At 42.3% G+C, this 19,868-nt stretch overlaps 21 non-coding genes across 21 annotated transcripts; 15 read left to right on the top strand and 6 right to left on the bottom strand.

The window, feature by feature from the left end:
• The first annotated feature begins 2,133 nt into the window (after positions 1-2,133).
• Trnaq-cug (transfer RNA glutamine (anticodon CUG)) lies at positions 2,134-2,205 on the top strand. The gene has a single exon. It is a non-coding gene; the product is annotated as a tRNA-Gln (tRNA).
• A 2,383-nt stretch (positions 2,206-4,588) lies between these two features.
• Positions 4,589-4,660, top strand: Trnap-cgg (transfer RNA proline (anticodon CGG)). Its single transcript has one exon. It is a non-coding gene; the product is annotated as a tRNA-Pro (tRNA).
• Positions 4,661-4,958: 298 nt separating this feature from the next.
• Positions 4,959-5,030, top strand: Trnaq-uug (transfer RNA glutamine (anticodon UUG)). Its single transcript has one exon. It is a non-coding gene; the product is annotated as a tRNA-Gln (tRNA).
• Positions 5,031-5,725: 695 nt separating this feature from the next.
• On the bottom strand, positions 5,726-5,797 carry Trnag-ucc (transfer RNA glycine (anticodon UCC)). The gene has a single exon. It is a non-coding gene; the product is annotated as a tRNA-Gly (tRNA).
• A 1,202-nt stretch (positions 5,798-6,999) lies between these two features.
• Positions 7,000-7,071, top strand: Trnaq-cug (transfer RNA glutamine (anticodon CUG)). The gene has a single exon. It is a non-coding gene; the product is annotated as a tRNA-Gln (tRNA).
• A 308-nt stretch (positions 7,072-7,379) lies between these two features.
• Positions 7,380-7,451, top strand: Trnaq-uug (transfer RNA glutamine (anticodon UUG)). Its single transcript has one exon. It is a non-coding gene; the product is annotated as a tRNA-Gln (tRNA).
• A 703-nt stretch (positions 7,452-8,154) lies between these two features.
• On the bottom strand, positions 8,155-8,226 carry Trnag-ucc (transfer RNA glycine (anticodon UCC)). Its single transcript has one exon. It is a non-coding gene; the product is annotated as a tRNA-Gly (tRNA).
• A 1,218-nt stretch (positions 8,227-9,444) lies between these two features.
• On the top strand, positions 9,445-9,517 carry Trnaq-cug (transfer RNA glutamine (anticodon CUG)). The gene has a single exon. It is a non-coding gene; the product is annotated as a tRNA-Gln (tRNA).
• Positions 9,518-9,815: 298 nt separating this feature from the next.
• Trnaq-uug (transfer RNA glutamine (anticodon UUG)) lies at positions 9,816-9,887 on the top strand. Its single transcript has one exon. It is a non-coding gene; the product is annotated as a tRNA-Gln (tRNA).
• A 696-nt stretch (positions 9,888-10,583) lies between these two features.
• Positions 10,584-10,655, bottom strand: Trnag-ucc (transfer RNA glycine (anticodon UCC)). Its single transcript has one exon. It is a non-coding gene; the product is annotated as a tRNA-Gly (tRNA).
• Positions 10,656-11,860: 1,205 nt separating this feature from the next.
• On the top strand, positions 11,861-11,932 carry Trnaq-cug (transfer RNA glutamine (anticodon CUG)). The gene has a single exon. It is a non-coding gene; the product is annotated as a tRNA-Gln (tRNA).
• A 298-nt stretch (positions 11,933-12,230) lies between these two features.
• Positions 12,231-12,302, top strand: Trnaq-uug (transfer RNA glutamine (anticodon UUG)). The gene has a single exon. It is a non-coding gene; the product is annotated as a tRNA-Gln (tRNA).
• Positions 12,303-12,979: 677 nt separating this feature from the next.
• On the bottom strand, positions 12,980-13,051 carry Trnag-ucc (transfer RNA glycine (anticodon UCC)). The gene has a single exon. It is a non-coding gene; the product is annotated as a tRNA-Gly (tRNA).
• Positions 13,052-14,254: 1,203 nt separating this feature from the next.
• Trnaq-cug (transfer RNA glutamine (anticodon CUG)) lies at positions 14,255-14,326 on the top strand. The gene has a single exon. It is a non-coding gene; the product is annotated as a tRNA-Gln (tRNA).
• Positions 14,327-14,624: 298 nt separating this feature from the next.
• Trnaq-uug (transfer RNA glutamine (anticodon UUG)) lies at positions 14,625-14,696 on the top strand. The gene has a single exon. It is a non-coding gene; the product is annotated as a tRNA-Gln (tRNA).
• Positions 14,697-15,394: 698 nt separating this feature from the next.
• On the bottom strand, positions 15,395-15,466 carry Trnag-ucc (transfer RNA glycine (anticodon UCC)). The gene has a single exon. It is a non-coding gene; the product is annotated as a tRNA-Gly (tRNA).
• A 1,205-nt stretch (positions 15,467-16,671) lies between these two features.
• Positions 16,672-16,743, top strand: Trnaq-cug (transfer RNA glutamine (anticodon CUG)). Its single transcript has one exon. It is a non-coding gene; the product is annotated as a tRNA-Gln (tRNA).
• A 298-nt stretch (positions 16,744-17,041) lies between these two features.
• Trnaq-uug (transfer RNA glutamine (anticodon UUG)) lies at positions 17,042-17,113 on the top strand. The gene has a single exon. It is a non-coding gene; the product is annotated as a tRNA-Gln (tRNA).
• A 696-nt stretch (positions 17,114-17,809) lies between these two features.
• Trnag-ucc (transfer RNA glycine (anticodon UCC)) lies at positions 17,810-17,881 on the bottom strand. Its single transcript has one exon. It is a non-coding gene; the product is annotated as a tRNA-Gly (tRNA).
• Positions 17,882-19,086: 1,205 nt separating this feature from the next.
• Positions 19,087-19,158, top strand: Trnaq-cug (transfer RNA glutamine (anticodon CUG)). The gene has a single exon. It is a non-coding gene; the product is annotated as a tRNA-Gln (tRNA).
• Positions 19,159-19,456: 298 nt separating this feature from the next.
• Positions 19,457-19,528, top strand: Trnaq-uug (transfer RNA glutamine (anticodon UUG)). Its single transcript has one exon. It is a non-coding gene; the product is annotated as a tRNA-Gln (tRNA).
• Positions 19,529-19,868: the final 340 nt, after the last annotated feature.

The following is a 19,868-nucleotide window of genomic DNA, read 5'->3' as shown; positions in this document are numbered from 1 at the left end:
TTTAAGGTTATTTTTAAAGCAAATGTACATCTTCGCTTCAATGTGTGTCCAGTTTCGTGACATCAGAACCTTCCAAAACTCCGCTGACCTGGAGATTGTGATTGGTACAAGACTAACTGGGGATTTCTCAAATGTAGTTTTGTCTTCCTTGTGCTACTTCAGGTGAGTCCAGTAAGGATGAACTCAGACCCCCCCCCCCCCTTCCTCCCCCCCCTCCCCCCCAAACCCCAATGATGGCTCACTCGAATCGGAAAATCGTCCATTGCAAAGAACCAGCTGGGAGTCGCTTTTCCAATAGACCTAATTTGGATATACCTAAATTAGTCCAAAACAAAAGCCATCATGTCAAGGCTCTGGGGAATAAACCCATACAAATCCTTGCATTTATTCCCCAAAACCTCGAGATGATGCCAATTGGTTTCGGACTGAATTGTTATATATTGAAATGGCCTATTTTTATGTGAAAGAGTATGGGGGGCTGCAACTTGTCTATCAAGCACGACATTCCTGCGCAGAGTATTATTGAGCTCACTTCCACTCTTAAGCCTCAAAATCATTCATGGAAATCTCTAAACGACGCCTAACTAGCTACGTACAAGCAATACTTTGTGCCATTGATATTGGCCGTCAAGTGATTTTTTTTGTCCGGGACAGTTAGAATGAATCCACTGTTCGGTTGTAGAGCCCCGAGGATCATATTGATCAAGACACGTGGCCAAAATGCCGATCACCTGCGTCGGCCGGGAATCGCAACCCGGGTCCAACTGGCTTGGAATGCAGCTATGCTAACCACTATAAACCAGCACGACGAGCGCTAGCTGTATAATTTATGTCTGGAAGAAAGAAAAATTTCTCTATGTTTCAACAGGGAATCGTCGCGTCAGCCAGATGGCAAGGACGGGAGCAAATTTATTAGAACGTAAAACAAAAAAGCAAACTGAAAAAACGCCCTGAGGCCCTAGTTCCCTGTTGTTGTTGTTGACCGGGGGGTTTTGGTTTCGCAATCCACTCTCAACTGTGACGCTTGTTTGGTTTCATTTTGGCGCCATTGGAGTTCGCAAAAGGAGTACACTGAATCTGGAGTTTGATGTGGCCTCCCAAAGCAAAGTTTTTCCGGAGGACCATCATTAAGTCCGGTGAAGGAAGAAGTACTCGTGAGGTACAGTTTCTTCTGCCCTCAACGACCCCCAATTCCCTACTGTTGGTATAAGTTTTCGTACAATCGGCTTTAACGAGTAATGCAAACAATCGGGCTTTCCTGCAGCTTTCCTCCACGGATCTGTGCGGGCCTTGTGTTTTGAGGAGGTAACACGTCTACAGCCCAGAAAATAGTTGTAGGTGGTTCTTCACAAGAGAGACAAGATAAAAATCTTGCAGAATTTGGACGCCACCGGCTGTAGACTTTTAAAAAAATATCGTGAACAGAAAGATGTAGGCTTGTTTTCCCCGCGTTTCTGGGAGACGTTTCATCCGGGAGCCTACTAAACAAGCTTTGCAACTGATCGCTGGCAGACGAACAGGAATTACCTCCCCCCCCCTGAAAAACACGATAAGTCTGGGTGCTTTCCCCTCGAATTTGACTTCTTTCTTCTTAATACGTGTAAAGGCATTCTTAACGGAGCGTTCAATTTAACCTTTAATGCTCAAGATTGATTAATGAACACTGGTAAAATAAGAAGTTATCACTGCCAGTTCTCTTAAATAAAATATACAGGGTCAAAATCATACCGGTCGAATTTTTGTTTTTTTGTAATGCCACAGTTTAATTTTCAATAAAGCCCGACAGGAAATCCGATAGAATCGACCGAAATGCAGTTCAAATTCTTTAGAAAAAAATCTAAACCCATTTAAATTTGGTCCAACACCAAATTTTACTGAACGCTTTTCTATCAGACAATTAAACTTAACGAAGGGTGTCAACCACATGTAGACTTATTCCATAACCTGTAGGTTTAGATAACCAACAACGACGCGGGTTTGTATGCCTTGTGGAGAGAAAATTTCACTATATTATAATTTCCCAAAGGTAATCGGAAGCGCAGGCCAGATGGCAAGGATTAGGGAAGCAAATTTCATCAGAAAGTAAAGCAAAACTAAAACGTCCGAGGTCCCGAGATACCTGTTGCTGGCGTTGGTTCCATGGTGTAATGGTCAGCACTCTGGACTCTGAATCCAGCGATCCGAGTTCAAATCTCGGTGGAATAAATATTTCTTGTATTTTGCAGTGGTTCGATCCTTCAGGGCATTGGGTACATGAGAAAGGTCGTTCCTAGCCCCAGCGCTCTTTTACAACCCGAGTGAAAAACACAGCAGTTACAATCTTTTGGTTCTCTAAGTTGACAAGTCTAGTCATCCACAATGTACGGACAGTACAGTCGCAATGGACTGTAATAGGCCAATTTGAATTATCCTACAAATACTCTTCTAATTTTATATTATGATTATGCTTATCTATATATTATTATTGTTATTTGTTTGATGTCAACGTGTGTGAACTGATACAAACATAGACCTTCTTTAATCTCGTTGTCCTGCCCCCATGGTGTACATGGTCAGCACTCATGGGGGACTATTGAATCCATGCGAATTCCGATTTCAAAATCCCGGTGGGACCCTCTTTTTAGGTGTATTTTTAAAGCAAATGTACATCTTCGTTGCCTTCAATGTGTGCTCCCCGTTTCGTGACTCAGAACCGTCCAAACTCCGCTGACCTGGAGATTGTGATGGTAAAGACTAACTGGGGATTTCTCAAATGTAGTTGTGTCTTCCTTGTGCTACTTCAGTGAGTCCAGTAAGGTGACTCAGACCCCCCCCCCCCGTCCCCCCCCCTCCCCCCCAACCCAATGATGGCTCACTCGAATCGAAAATCGTCATTGCAAAGACACACTGATCGCTTTTCAATAGACCAATTTGGATATACTAAATTAGTCCAAAACAAAAGCCATCATGTCAAGGCTCTGGGGAATAAACCCATACAAATCCTTGCATTTATTCCCCAAAACCTCGAGATGATGCCAATTGTTTCGGACTGAATTGTTATATATTGAAATTGGCCTATTTTTAGGAAAGAGGAGGGGGCAACTTTCTATCAAGCAAGACATTCCTGCGCAGAGTATTATTGAGCTCACGTCACTCTTAAGCCTCAAATCATTCATGGAAATCTCTAACGACGTAACTAGCTACTACAGCAATACTGTGTGCCATTGATATTGGCCGTCAAGTGATTTTTTTTGTCCCGGACAGTTAGAATGAATCCACTGTCGGTTGTAGCCCCAGGATCATATTGATCAAGACACGTGGCCAAAATGCCGAGCACCTGCGTCGGCCGTGAATCGACCCCGGGTCAACTGCTTGTCAGGCACCTATGCTAACCACTATCCCACCGACGCGCTCGCTGTATACCTGTGGAGACAAAATTTCACTATGTTCTCAAGCTAATCCAAGCGCAGCCAGATGGTAAGGACGGGAGCAATTTATTAGAACGTAAAGCAAACTAAAAAACGCCTGAGGCCCTAGGTACCTGTTGTTGTTGTTGCCGGTTGGTTTCCAATCCACTCTCAATGTGACGCTTGGTGGTTTCATTTTGGCGCCATTTGAGTTCGCAAAAGGAGTAAACTGATCTGGAGTTTGATTTGGCCTCCCAAAGCAAAGTTTTCCTGAGGACATCATTAAGTTCCGGTGAAGGAAGAAGTCTCGTGAGGTACAGTTTCTTGCTCAACCAATATCCTATCTGTTGGTATAAGTTTTCGTACAATCAGCTTAACGAGTAATGCAAACACTCGGGCTTTCCTGCAGCTTTCTCCAGGATATTGCGGGCTTTGTTTTGAGGAGGTAACATTCTACAGCCCAAGAAAATAGTTGTAGGGTTCTTCACAAGAGAGACAAGATAAAAATCTTGCAGAATTTGGACCCGGCTGTAGACTTAAAAAAATATCGTGAACAGAGAATGTAGCTTTTCCGCGTTCTGGGAGACGTTTCATCCGGGACCTAAACAAGCTTTGCAACTGATCTCTGGCAGACGAACAGGAAGATACCTCTGAAAAACACGTAAGTCTGGGTGCTTTCTGAATTTGACTTCTTTCTTACGGTAAAGGCATTCGTACGGAGCGTGCATTTAACCTTTAATGCTCAAATTGATTAATAAAACACTGTAAAATAGAAGTTATCACTGCCAGTTTCTCTTAAATATACAGGTCAAAAATCATACCGGTCGAATTTTGTCGCTTGTAATGCAACATTTAAATTCAATAAAGCACGACAGTAAATAAGATAGAATCGAAAAAAATGCAGTTCAAATAATTTAAAAAAAATCTAAACCCATTTAAATTTTTCAACAAAACAAATTTTAAGAACGCGTTTCTATAAACAATATAAACTTAACGAAGGTCTGTCAACCACATGTAGACTTATTCCATAACCTGTAGGTTAGATAAAACACGCGCTGGTTTTATGCTTGTGGAGAGAAAATTTCACTATATATTTCCCAAGGTAATCGGAGCGCAGCCAGATGGCAAGGATGGAGCAAATTTAATAGAAAGTAAAGCAAACTAAAAACGTCCGAGGTCCGAGATACCTGTTGTTGCCGGTTGGTTCCATGGTGTAACGGTTAGCACTCTGGACTCGGAATCCAGCGATCCGAGTTCAAGTCTCGGTGGAACCTATAGATATTTCTTGTATTTTGCAGTGTTTCTTCGGCATTGGGTACATGAGAAAGGTCGTTCATGCCCGCGCTCTTTACACGAGTGAAAAAACAGCAGTTCATCTTTGGTTCTCTAGTTGACAATCTAGTCTCACAATGTAAGGACAGTACAGTCGAATGGACTGTAATGGCCATTTTGAATTATCCTACAAATCTCTTCTAATTTTATTATTATTATTATTATTATTATTATTATTGTTATTTGTTTGATGTCAACGTGGTGAACTGATCAAACTAGACATTCTTTAATCTCGTTGCCGGCCCCATGGTGTAATGGTCAGCACTCTGGACTTTGAATCCAGCGATCCGAGTTCAAATCCCGGTGGGACCTCTATTTTAAGGTTATTTTAAAGCAAATGTACATCTTCCTTCGATGTGTGTCCAGTTTCGTGACTCAGAACCTTCCAAACTCCGCTGACCTGGAGATTGTGATGGTAAAGACTAACTGGGGATTTCTCAAATGTAGTTGGGTCTTCCTTGTGCTACTTCAGTGAGTCCAGTAAGGTGACTCAGACCCCCCCCCCCCCTTCCCCACCCCTCCCCCCAACCCAATGATGGCTCACTCGAATCGAAAATCGTCATTGCAAAGACACTGATCGCTTTTCAATAGACCAATTTCGATATACTAAAATTAGTCCAAAACAAAAGCCATCATGTTAAGGCTCTGGGGAATAAACCCATACAAATCCTTGCATTTATTCCCCAAAACCTCGAGATGATGCCAATTGTTTCGGACTGAATTGTTATATATTGAAATTGGCCTATTCTTATGGAAAGAGAGGGGCGGCAACTTTCTATCAAGCAAGACACTCCTGCGCAGAGTATTATTGAGCTCACTTCACTCTTGAGCCTCAAATCATTCATGGAAATCTCTAACGACGCTAACTAGCTACTACAGCAATACTGTGTGCCATTGATATTGGCCGCCAAGTGAGTTTTTTGTCCCGGACAGTTAGAATGAATCCACTGTCGGTTGTAGCCCCAGGATCATATTGATCAAGACACGTGGCCAAAATGCCGAGCACCTGCGTCGGCCGGGAATCGAACCCGGGTCAACTGCTTGGAAGGCAGCTATGCTAACCACTATACCACCGACGCGCTAGCTGTATACCTGTGGAGAGAAAATTTCACTATGTTTCAAAGGTAATCGAAGCGCAGCCAGATGGTAAGGACGGGAGCAAATTTATTAGAACGTAAAGCAAACTAAAAAACGCCTGAGGCCCTAGGTACCTGTTGTTGTTGTTGCCGGTTGGTTTCCACTCCACTCTCAGTGTGACGCTTGTTGGTTTCATTTTGGCGCCATTGGAGTTCGCAAAAGGAGTAAACTGATCTGGAGTTTGATTTGGCCTCCCAAAGCAAAGTTTTCCGGAGGACATCATTAAGTCCAGTGAAGGAAGAAGTCTCGTGAGGTACAGTTTCTGCCTCACCCAATATCCTAGCTGTTGGTATAAGTTTTCGTACAATCAGCTTAACGAGTAATGCAAACACTCGGGCTTTCCTGCAGCTTTCTCCAGGATATTGCGGGCTTTGTTTGAGGAGGTGACAAGTCTACAGCCCAAGAAAATAGTTGTAGGGGTTCTTTACAAGAGAGACAAGATAAAAATCTTGCAGAATTTGGACCCGGCTGTAGACTTTAAAAAAATATCGTGAACAGAAGAATGTAGGCTTTTCCGCGTTCTGGGAGACGTTTCATCCGGGACCTAAACAAGCTTTGCAACTGATCTCTGGCAGACGAACAGGAAGATACCTCTGAAAAACACGTAAGTCTGAGTGCTTTCTGAATTTGACTTCTTTCTTACGGTAAAGGCATTCGTACGGAGCGTTCGTTTAACCTTTAATGCTCAAATTGATTAATAAAACACTGTAAAATAGAAGTTAACACTGCCAGTTCTCTTAAATATACAGGTCAAAAATCATACCGGTCGAATTTTGTTGTTTGTAATGCCACATTTAATTTCAATAAAGCCCGACAGGAAATCAGATAGAATCGAACGAAATGCAGTTCAAATTCTTTAGAAAAATCTAAACCCATTTAAATTTGTCAACACAAATTTTACGAACGCTTTTCTGTAAACAATATAAACTTAACGAAGGTCTGTCAACCACATGTAGACTTATTCCATAACCTGTAGGTTAGATAAAACACGCGCGGGTTGTATGCTTGTGGAGAGAAAATTTCACTATATATATTTCCCAAAGGTAATCGGAGCGCAGCCAGATGGCAAGGATGGGAGCAAATTTAATAGAAAGTAAAGCAAACTAAAAACGTCCGAGGTCCGAGATACCTGTTGTTGCCGGTTGGTTCCATGGTGTAATGGTCAGCACTCTGGACTCTGAATCCAGCGATCCGAGTTCAAATCTCGGTGGAACCTATAAATATTTCTTGTATTTTGCAGTGTTTCTCTTCGGGCATTGGGTACATGAGAAAGGTCGTTCATGCCCGCGCTCTTTTACCGAGTGAAAAAAACAGCAGTTCATCTTTGGTTCTCTAGTTGACAATCTAGTCTCACAATGTAAGGACAGTACAGTCGAATGGACTGTAATGGCCATTTGAATTATCCTACAAATCTCTTCTAATTTTTATTATTATTATTATTATTATTATTATTATTATTATTATTTGTTTGATGTTGTTACGTGGTGAACTGATCAAACTAGACATTCTTTAATCTCGTTTGCCGGCCCCATGGTGTAATGGTCAGCACTCTGGACTTTGAATCCAGCGATCCGAGTTCAAATCCCGGTGGGACCTCTATTTTAAGGTTATTTTAAAGCAAATGTACATCTTCCTTCAATGTGTGTCCAGTTTCGTGACTCAGAACCTTCCAAACTCCGCTGACCTGGAGATTGTGATGGTAAAGACTAACTGGGGATTTCTCAAATGTAGTTGGGTCTTCCTTGTGCTACTTCAGTGAGTCCAGTAAGGTGACTCAGACCCCCCCCCCCCTTCCCCCCCCCCCCCCCCCCCACCCCCAATGATGGCTCACTCGAATCGAAAATCGTCATTGCAAAGACACACTGATCGCTTTTCAATAGACCAATTTGGATATACTAAAATTAGTCCAAACAAAAAGCCATCATGTCAAGGCTCTGGGGAATAAACCCATACAAATCCTTGCATTTATTCCCCAAAACCTCGAGATGATGCCAATTGTTTCGGACTGAATTGTTATATATTGAAATTGGCCTATTTTTATGGAAAGAGGAGGGGGGCGGCAACTTTCTATCAAGCAAGACATTCCTGCGCAGAGTATTATTGAGCTCACTCACTCTTAAGCCTCAAATCATTCATGGAAATCTCTAACGACGCTAACTAGCTACTACAGCAATACTGTGTGCCATTGATATTGGCCGTCAAGTGATTTTTTTTGTCCCGGACAGTTAGAATGAATCCACTGTCGGTTGTAGCCCCAGGATCATATTGATCAAGACACGTGGCCAAAATGCCGAGCACCTGCGTCGGCCGGGAATCGAACCCGGGTCAACTGCTTGGAAGGCAGCTATGCTAACCACTATACCACCGACGCGCTAGCTGTATATTTGTGGAGAGAAAATTTCTCTATGTTTCCAAAGGTAATCGGAGCGCAGCCAGATGGCAAGGACGGGAGCAAATTTATTAGAACGTAAAGCAAACTAAAAAACGCCTGAGGCCCTAGGTACCTGTTGTTGTTGTTGTTGCCGGTTGGTTTCCAATCCACTCTCAATGTGACGCTTGTTGGTTTCATTTTGGCGCCATTGGAGTTCGCAAAAGGAGTAAAACTGATCTGGAGTTTGATTTGGCCTCCCAAAGCAAAGTTTTCCTGAGGACATCATTAAGTCCAGTGAAGGAAGAAGTCTCGTGAGGTACAGTTTCTGCCTCACCCAATATCCTAGCTGTTGGTATAAGTTTTCGTACAATCAGCTTAACGAGTAATGCAAACACTCGGGCTTTCCTGCAGCTTTCTCCAGGATATTGCGGGCTTTGTTTGAGGAGGTAACAAGTCTACAGGCCAAGAAAATAGTTGTAGGGGTTCTTCACAAGAGAGACAAGATAAAAATCTTGCAGAATTTGGACCCGGCTGTAGACTTTAAAAAAAATATCGTGAACAGAAGAATGTAGGCTTTTCCGCGTTCTGGGAGACGTTTCATCCGGGACCTAAACAAGCTTTGCAACTGATCTCTGGCAGACGAACAGGAAGATACCTCTGAAAAACACGTAAGTCTGGGTGCTTTCTGAATTTGACTTCTTTCTTACGGTAAAGGCATTCGTACGGAGCGTTCATTTAACCTTTAATGCTCAAATGATTAATAAAACACTGTAAAATAGAAGTTATCACTGCCAGTTCTCTTAAATATACAGGTCAAAAATCATACCGGTCGAATTTTGTTGTTTGTAATGCCACATTTAATTTCAATAAAGCCCGACAGGAAATCAGATAGAATCGAACGAAATGCAGTTCAAATTCTTTAGAAAAAATCTCTAAACCCATTTAAATTTGTCAACAACACAAATTTTACGAACGCTTTTCTATAAACAATATAAACTTAACGAAGGTCTCAGTGTCAACCACATGTAGACTTATTCCATAACCTGTAGGTTAGATAAAACACGCGCGGGTTGTATGCTTGTGGAGAGAAAATTTCACTATATATATTTCCCAAAGGTAATCGGAGCGCAGCCAGATGGCAAGGATGGGAGCAAATTTTAATAGAAAGTAAAGCAAACTAAAAACGTCCGAGGTCCGAGATACCTGTTGTTGCCGGTTGGTTCCATGGTGTAATGGTCAGCACTCTGGACTCTGAATCCAGCGATCCGAGTTCAAATTCTCGGTGGAACCTATAGATATTTCTTGTATTTTGCAGTGTTTCTTCGGGCATTGGGTACATGAGAAAGGTCGTTCATGCCCGCGCTCTTTTACCGAGTGAAAAAACAGCAGTTCATCTTTGGTTCTCTAGTTGACAATCTAGTCTCACAATGTAAGGACAGTACAGTCGAATGGACTGTAAAGGCCATTTGAATTATCCTACAAATCTCTTCTAATTTTATTATTATTATTATTATTATTATTATTATTGTTATTTGTTTGATGTCAACGTGGTGAACTGATCAAACTAGACATTCTTTAATCTCGTTGCCGGCCCCATGGTGTAATGGTCAGCACTCTGGACTTTGAATCCAGCGATCCGAGTTCAAATCCCGGTGGGACCTCTATTTTAAGGTTATTTTAAAGCAAATGTACATCTTCCTTCGATGTGTGTCCAGTTTCGTGACTCAGAACCTTCCAAACTCCGCTGACCTGGAGATTGTGATGGTAAAGACTAACTGGGGATTTCTCAAATGTAGTTGTGTCTTCCTTGTGCTACTTCAGTGAGTCCAGTAAGGTGACTCAGACCCCCCCCCCCCTTGCCCCCCCCTCCCCCCCAACCCAATGATGGCTCACTCGAATCGAAAATCGTCATTGCAAAGACACTGATCGCTTTTCAATAGACCAATTTCGATATGCTAAAATTAGTCCAAAACAAAAGCCATCATGTTAAGGCTCTGGGGAATAAACCCATACAAATCCTTGCATTTATTCCCCAAAACCTCGAGATGATGCCAATTGTTTCGGACTGAATTGTTATATATTGAAATTGGCCTATTCTTATGGAAAGAGTGGGGGCGGCAACTTTCTATCAAGCAAGACACTCCTGCGCAGAGTATTATTGAGCTCACTTCACTCTTGAGCCTCAAATCATTCATGGAAATCTCTAACGACGCTAACTAGCTACTACAGCAATACTGTGTGCCATTGATATTGGCCGCCAAGTGAGTTTTTTGTCCCGGACAGTTAGAATGAATCCACTGTCGGTTGTAGCCCCAGGATCATATTGATCAAGACACGTGGCCAAAATGCCGAGCACCTGCGTCGGCCGGGAATCGAACCCGGGTCAACTGCTTGGAAGGCAGCTATGCTAACCACTATACCACCGACGCGCTAGCTGTATACCTGTGGAGAGAAAATTTCACTATGTTCCAAAGGTAATCGAAGCGCAGCCAGATGGTAAGGACGGGAGCAAATTTATTAGAACGTAAAGCAAACTAAAAAACGCCTGAGGCCCTAGGTACCTGTTGTTGTTGTTGCCGGTTGGTTTCCACTCCACTCTCAGTGTGACGCTTGTTGGTTTCATTTTGGCGCCATTGGAGTTCGCAAAAGGAGTAAACTGATCTGGAGTTTGATTTGGCCTCCCAAAGCAAAGTTTTCCGGAGGACATCATTAAGTCCAGTGAAGGAAGAAGTCTCGTGAGGTACAGTTTCTGCCTCACCCAATATCCTAGCTGTTGGTATAAGTTTTCGTACAATCAGCTTAACGAGTAATGCAAACACTCGGGCTTTCCTGCAGCTTTCTCCAGGATATTGCGGGCTTTGTTTGAGGAGGTGACAAGTCTACAGCCCAAGAAAATAGTTGTAGGGGTTCTTTACAAGAGAGACAAGATAAAAATCTTGCAGAATTTGGACCCGGCTGTAGACTTTAAAAAAATATCGTGAACAGAAGAATGTAGGCTTTTCCGCGTTCTGGGAGACGTTTCATCCGGGACCTAAACAAGCTTTGCAACTGATCTCTGGCAGACGAACAGGAAGATACCTCTGAAAAACACGTAAGTCTGAGTGCTTTCTGAATTTGACTTCTTTCTTACGGTAAAGGCATTCGTACGGAGCGTTCGTTTAACCTTTAATGCTCAAATTGATTAATAAAACACTGTAAAATAGAAGTTAACACTGCCAGTTCTCTTAAATATACAGGTCAAAAATCATACCGGTCGAATTTTGTTGTTTGTAATGCCACATTTAATTTCAATAAAGCCCGACAGGAAATCAGATAGAATCGAACGAAATGCAGTTCAAATTCTTTAGAAAAAATCTAAACCCATTTAAATTTGTCAACAATTCAAATTTTACGAACGCTTTTCTGTAAACAATATAAACTTAACGAAGGTCTGTCAACCACATGTAGACTTATTCCATAACCTGTAGGTTAGATAAAACACGCGCGGGTTGTATGCTTGTGGAGAGAAAATTTCACTATATATATTTCCCAAAGGTAATCGGAGCGCAGCCAGATGGCAAGGATGGGAGCAAATTTAATAGAAAGTAAAGCAAACTAAAAACGTCCGAGGTCCGAGATACCTGTTGTTGCCGGTGGTTCCATGGTGTAATGGTCAGCACTCTGGACTCTGAATCCAGCGATCCGAGTTCAAATCTCGGTGGAACCTATAGATATTTCTTGTATTTTGCAGTGTTTCTTCGGGCATTGGGTACATGAGAAAGGTCGTTCATGCCCGCGCTCTTTTACCGAGTGAAAAAACAGCAGTTCATCTTTGGTTCTCTAGTTGACAATCTAGTCTCACAATGTAAGGACAGTACAGTCGAATGGACTGTAAAGGCCATTTGAATTATCCTACAAATCTCTTCTAATTTTATTATTATTATTATTATTATTATTATTATTGTTATTTGTTTGATGTCAACGTGGTGAACTGATCAAACTAGACATTCTTTAATCTCGTTGCCGGCCCCATGGTGTAATGGTCAGCACTCTGGACTTTGAATCCAGCGATCCGAGTTCAAATCCCGGTGGGACCTCTATTTTAAGGTTATTTTAAAGCAAATGTACATCTTCCTTCGATGTGTGTCCAGTTTCGTGACTCAGAACCTTCCAAACTCCGCTGACCTGGAGATTGTGATGGTAAAGACTAACTGGGGATTTCTCAAATGTAGTTGGGTCTTCCTTGTGCTACTTCAGTGAGTCCAGTAAGGTGACTCAGACCCCCCCGTCCCCACCCAATGATGGCTCACTCGAATCGAAAATCGTCATTGCAAAGACACTGATCGCTTTTCAATAGACCAATTTCGATATGCTAAAATTAGTCCAAAACAAAAGCCATCATGTTAAGGCTCTGGGGAATAAACCCATACAAATCCTTGCATTTATTCCCCAAAACCTCGAGATGATGCCAATTGTTTCGGACTGAATTGTTATATATTGAAATTGGCCTATTCTTATGGAAAGAGAGGGGGCGGCAACTTTCTATCAAGCAAGACACTCCTGCGCAGAGTATTATTGAGCTCACTTCACTCTTGAGCCTCAAATCATTCATGGAAATCTCTAACGACGCTAACTAGCTACTACAGCAATACTGTGTGCCATTGATATTGGCCGCCAAGTGAGTTTTTTGTCCCGGACAGTTAGAATGAATCCACTGTCGGTTGTAGCCCCAGGATCATATTGATCAAGACACGTGGCCAAAATGCCGAGCACCTGCGTCGGCCGGGAATCGAACCCGGGTCAACTGCTTGGAAGGCAGCTATGCTAACCACTATACCACCGACGCGCTAGCTGTATACCTGTGGAGAGAAAATTTCACTATGTTTCAAAGGTAATCGAAGCGCAGCCAGATGGTAAGGACGGGAGCAAATTTATTAGAACGTAAAGCAAACTAAAAAACGCCTGAGGCCCTAGGTACCTGTTGTTGTTGTTGCCGGTTGGTTTCCACTCCACTCTCAATGTGACGCTTGTTGGTTTCATTTTGGCGCCATTGGAGTTCGCAAAAGGAGTAAACTGATCTGGAGTTTGATTTGGCCTCCCAAAGCAAAGTTTTCCGGAGGACATCATTAAGTCCAGTGAAGGAAGAAGTCTCGTGAGGTACAGTTTCTGCCTCACCCAATATCCTAGCTGTTGGTATAAGTTTTCGTACAATCAGCTTAACGAGTAATGCAAACACTCGGGCTTTCCTGCAGCTTTCTCCAGGATATTGCGGGCTTTGTTTGAGGAGGTGACAAGTCTACAGCCCAAGAAAATAGTTGTAGGGGTTCTTTACAAGAGAGACAAGATAAAAATCTTGCAGAATTTGGACCCGGCTGTAGACTTTAAAAAAATATCGTGAACAGAAGAATGTAGGCTTTTCCGCGTTCTGGGAGACGTTTCATCCGGGACCTAAACAAGCTTTGCAACTGATCTCTGGCAGACGAACAGGAAGATACCTCTGAAAAACACGTAAGTCTGAGTGCTTTCTGAATTTGACTTCTTTCTTACGGTAAAGGCATTCGTACGGAGCGTTCGTTTAACCTTTAATGCTCAAATTGATTAATAAAACACTGTAAAATAGAAGTTAACACTGCCAGTTCTCTTAAATATACAGGTCAAAAATCATACCGGTCGAATTTTGTTGTTTGTAATGCCACATTTAATTTCAATAAAGCCCGACAGGAAATCAGATAGAATCGAACGAAATGCAGTTCAAATTCTTTAGAAAAAATCTAAACCCATTTAAATTTGTCAACAACAAATTTTACGAACGCTTTTCTGTAAACAATATAAACTTAACGAAGGTCTGTCAACCACATGTAGACTTATTCCATAACCTGTAGGTTAGATAAAACACGCGCGGGTTGTATGCTTGTGGAGAGAAAATTTCACTATATATATTTCCCAAAGGTAATCGGAGCGCAGCCAGATGGCAAGGATGGGAGCAAATTTAATAGAAAGTAAAGCAAACTAAAAACGTCCGAGGTCCGAGATACCTGTTGTTGCCGGTGGTTCCATGGTGTAATGGTCAGCACTCTGGACTCTGAATCCAGCGATCCGAGTTCAAATCTCGGTGGAACCTATAGATATTTCTTGTATTTTGCAGTGTTTCTTCGGGCATTGGGTACATGAGAAAGGTCGTTCATGCCCGCGCTCTTTTACCGAGTGAAAAAACAGCAGTTCATCTTTGGTTCTCTAGTTGACAATCTAGTCTCACAATGTAAGGACAGTACAGTCGAATGGACTGTAAAGGCCATTTGAATTATCCTACAAATCTCTTCTAATTTTATTATTATTATTATTATTATTATTATTATTGTTATTTGTTTGATGTCAACGTGGTGAACTGATCAAACTAGACATTCTTTAATCTCGTTGCCGGCCCCATGGTGTAATGGTCAGCACTCTGGACTTTGAATCCAGCGATCCGAGTTCAAATCCCGGTGGGACCTCTATTTTAAGGTTATTTTAAAGCAAATGTACATCTTCCTTCAATGTGTGTCCAGTTTCGTGACTCAGAACCTTCCAAACTCCGCTGACCTGGAGATTGTGATGGTAAAGACTAACTGGGGATTTCTCAAATGTAGTTGGGTCTTCCTTGTGCTACTTCAGTGAGTCCAGTAAGGTGACTCAGACCCCCCCCCCCCCCTTCCCCCCCCCTCCCCCCCAACCCAATGATGGCTCACTCGAATCGAAAATCGTCATTGCAAAGACACTGATCGCTTTTCAATAGACCAATTTCGATATGCTAAAATTAGTCCAAAACAAAAGCCATCATGTTAAGGCTCTGGGGAATAAACCCATACAAATCCTTGCATTTATTCCCCAAAACCTCGAGATGATGCCAATTGTTTCGGACTGAATTGTTATATATTGAAATTGGCCTATTCTTATGGAAAGAGAGGGGGCGGCAACTTTCTATCAAGCAAGACACTCCTGCGCAGAGTATTATTGAGCTCACTTCACTCTTGAGCCTCAAATCATTCATGGAAATCTCTAACGACGCTAACTAGCTACTACAGCAATACTGTGTGCCATTGATATTGGCCGCCAAGTGAGTTTTTTGTCCCGGACAGTTAGAATGAATCCACTGTCGGTTGTAGCCCCAGGATCATATTGATCAAGACACGTGGCCAAAATGCCGAGCACCTGCGTCGGCCGGGAATCGAACCCGGGTCAACTGCTTGGAAGGCAGCTATGCTAACCACTATACCACCGACGCGCTAGCTGTATACCTGTGGAGAGAAAATTTCAATATCTTACAAAGGTAATCGAAGCGCAGCCAGATGGTAAGGACGGGAGCAAATTTATTAGAACGTAAAGCAAACTAAAAAACGCCTGAGGCCCTAGGTACCTGTTGTTGTTGTTGCCGGTTGGTTTCCACTCCACTCTCAGTGTGACGCTTGTTGGTTTCATTTTGGCGCCATTGGAGTTCGCAAAAGGAGTAAACTGATCTGGAGTTTGATTTGGCCTCCCAAAGCAAAGTTTTCCGGAGGACATCATTAAGTCCAGTGAAGGAAGAAGTCTCGTGAGGTACAGTTTCTGCCTCACCCAATATCCTAGCTGTTGGTATAAGTTTTCGTACAATCAGCTTAACGAGTAATGCAAACACTCGGGCTTTCCTGCAGCTTTCTCCAGGATATTGCGGGCTTTGTTTGAGGAGGTGACAAGTCTACAGCCCAAGAAAATAGTTGTAGGGGTTCTTTACAAGAGAGACAAGATAAAAATCTTGCAGAATTTGGACCCGGCTGTAGACTTTAAAAAAATATCGTGAACAGAAGAATGTAGGCTTTTCCGCGTTCTGGGAGACGTTTCATCCGGGACCTAAACAAGCTTTGCAACTGATCTCTGGCAGACGAACAGGAAGATACCTCTGAAAAACACGTAAGTCTGAGTGCTTTCTGAATTTGACTTCTTTCTTACGGTAAAGGCATTCGTACGGAGCGTTCGTTTAACCTTTAATGCTCAAATTGATTAATAAAACACTGTAAAATAGAAGTTAACACTGCCAGTTCTCTTAAATATACAGGTCAAAAATCATACCGGTCGAATTTTGTTGTTTGTAATGCCACATTTAATTTCAATAAAGCCCGACAGGAAATCAGATAGAATCGAACGAAATGCAGTTCAAATTCTTTAGAAAAAATCTAAACCCATTTAAATTTGTCAACACACCAAATTTTACGAACGCTTTTCTGTAAACAATATAAACTTAACGAAGGTCTGTCAACCACATGTAGACTTATTCCATAACCTGTAGGTTAGATAAAACACGCGCGGGTTGTATGCTTGTGGAGAGAAAATTTCACTATATATATTTCCCAAAGGTAATCGGAGCGCAGCCAGATGGCAAGGATGGGAGCAAATTTAATAGAAAGTAAAGCAAACTAAAAACGTCCGAGGTCCGAGATACCTGTTGTTGCCGGTGGTTCCATGGTGTAATGGTCAGCACTCTGGACTCTGAATCCAGCGATCCGAGTTCAAATCTCGGTGGAACCTATAGATATTTCTTGTATTTTGCAGTGTTTCTTCGGGCATTGGGTACATGAGAAAGGTCGTTCATGCCCGCGCTCTTTTACCGAGTGAAAAAACAGCAGTTCATCTTTGGTTCTCTAGTTGACAATCTAGTCTCACAATGTAAGGACAGTACAGTCGAATGGACTGTAAAGGCCATTTGAATTATCCTACAAATCTCTTCTAATTTTATTATTATTATTATTATTATTATTATTATTGTTATTTGTTTGATGTCAACGTGGTGAACTGATCAAACTAGACATTCTTTAATCTCGTTGCCGGCCCCATGGTGTAATGGTCAGCACTCTGGACTTTGAATCCAGCGATCCGAGTTCAAATCCCGGTGGGACCTCTATTTTAAGGTTATTTTAAAGCAAATGTACATCTTCCTTCGATGTGTGTCCAGTTTCGTGACTCAGAACCTTCCAAACTCCGCTGACCTGGAGATTGTGATGGTAAAGACTAACTGGGGATTTCTCAAATGTAGTTGGGTCTTCCTTGTGCTACTTCAGTGAGTCCAGTAAGGTGACTCAGACCCCCCCCCCCCCTCCCCCCCCCTCCCCCCCAACCCAATGATGGCTCACTCGAATCGAAAATCGTCATTGCAAAGACACTGATCGCTTTTCAATAGACCAATTTCGATATGCTAAAATTAGTCCAAAACAAAAGCCATCATGTTAAGGCTCTGGGGAATAAACCCATACAAATCCTTGCATTTATTCCCCAAAACCTCGAGATGATGCCAATTGTTTCGGACTGAATTGTTATATATTGAAATTGGCCTATTCTTATGGAAAGAGAGGGGGCGGCAACTTTCTATCAAGCAAGACACTCCTGCGCAGAGTATTATTGAGCTCACTTCACTCTTGAGCCTCAAATCATTCATGGAAATCTCTAACGACGCTAACTAGCTACTACAGCAATACTGTGTGCCATTGATATTGGCCGCCAAGTGAGTTTTTTGTCCCGGACAGTTAGAATGAATCCACTGTCGGTTGTAGCCCCAGGATCATATTGATCAAGACACGTGGCCAAAATGCCGAGCACCTGCGTCGGCCGGGAATCGAACCCGGGTCAACTGCTTGGAAGGCAGCTATGCTAACCACTATACCACCGACGCGCTAGCTGTATACCTGTGGAGAGAAAATTTCACTATTTTCTAAAGGTAATCGAAGCGCAGCCAGATGGTAAGGACGGGAGCAAATTTATTAGAACGTAAAGCAAACTAAAAAACGCCTGAGGCCCTAGGTACCTGTTGTTGTTGTTGCCGGTTGGTTTCCACTCCACTCTCAATGTGACGCTTGTTGGTTTCATTTTGGCGCCATTGGAGTTCGCAAAAGGAGTAAACTGATCTGGAGTTTGATTTGGCCTCCCAAAGCAAAGTTTTCCGGAGGACATCATTAAGTCCAGTGAAGGAAGAAGTCTCGTGAGGTACAGTTTCTGCCTCACCCAATATCCTAGCTGTTGGTATAAGTTTTCGTACAATCAGCTTAACGAGTAATGCAAACACTCGGGCTTTCCTGCAGCTTTCTCCAGGATATTGCGGGCTTTGTTTGAGGAGGTGACAAGTCTACAGCCCAAGAAAATAGTTGTAGGGGTTCTTTACAAGAGAGACAAGATAAAAATCTTGCAGAATTTGGACCCGGCTGTAGACTTTAAAAAAATATCGTGAACAGAAGAATGTAGGCTTTTCCGCGTTCTGGGAGACGTTTCATCCGGGACCTAAACAAGCTTTGCAACTGATCTCTGGCAGACGAACAGGAAGATACCTCTGAAAAACACGTAAGTCTGAGTGCTTTCTGAATTTGACTTCTTTCTTACGGTAAAGGCATTCGTACGGAGCGTTCGTTTAACCTTTAATGCTCAAATTGATTAATAAAACACTGTAAAATAGAAGTTAACACTGCCAGTTCTCTTAAATATACAGGTCAAAAATCATACCGGTCGAATTTTGTTGTTTGTAATGCCACATTTAATTTCAATAAAGCCCGACAGGAAATCAGATAGAATCGAACGAAATGCAGTTCAAATTCTTTAGAAAAAATCTAAACCCATTTAAATTTGTCAACAACACAAATTTTACGAACGCTTTTCTGTAAACAATATAAACTTAACGAAGGTCTGTCAACCACATGTAGACTTATTCCATAACCTGTAGGTTAGATAAAACACGCGCGGGTTGTATGCTTGTGGAGAGAAAATTTCACTATATATATTTCCCAAAGGTAATCGGAGCGCAGCCAGATGGCAAGGATGGGAGCAAATTTAATAGAAAGTAAAGCAAACTAAAAACGTCCGAGGTCCGAGATACCTGTTGTTGCCGGTGGTTCCATGGTGTAATGGTCAGCACTCTGGACTCTGAATCCAGCGATCCGAGTTCAAATCTCGGTGGAACCTATAGATATTTCTTGTATTTTGCAGTGTTTCTTCGGGCATTGGGTACATGAGAAAGGTCGTTCATGCCCGCGCTCTTTTACCGAGTGAAAAAACAGCAGTTCATCTTTGGTTCTCTAGTTGACAATCTAGTCTCACAATGTAAGGACAGTACAGTCGAATGGACTGTAAAGGCCATTTGAATTATCCTACAAATCTCTTCTAATTTTATTATTATTATTATTATTATTATTATTATTGTTATTTGTTTGATGTCAACGTGGTGAACTGATCAAACTAGACATTCTTTAATCTCGTTGCCGGCCCCATGGTGTAATGGTCAGCACTCTGGACTTTGAATCCAGCGATCCGAGTTCAAATCCCGGTGGGACCTCTATTTTAAGGTTATTTTAAAGCAAATGTACATCTTCCTTCGATGTGTGTCCAGTTTCGTGACTCAGAACCTTCCAAACTCCGCTGACCTGGAGATTGTGATGGTAAAGACTAACTGGGGATTTCTCAAATGTAGTTGTGTCTTCCTTGTGCTACTTCAGTGAGTCCAGTAAGGTGACTCAGACCCCCCCCCCCCGTGCCCCCCCCTCCCCCCCAACCCAATGATGGCTCACTCGAATCGAAAATCGTCATTGCAAAGACACTGATCGCTTTTCAATAGACCAATTTCGATATGCTAAAATTAGTCCAAAACAAAAGCCATCATGTTAAGGCTCTGGGGA

This window comes from Montipora capricornis, unplaced genomic scaffold (assembly GCF_036669925.1).
Source record: "Montipora capricornis isolate CH-2021 unplaced genomic scaffold, ASM3666992v2 scaffold_434, whole genome shotgun sequence".
NCBI lineage: Eukaryota > Metazoa > Cnidaria > Anthozoa > Scleractinia > Acroporidae > Montipora > Montipora capricornis.
This window is presented reverse-complemented; position numbering and strand designations above follow the sequence as displayed.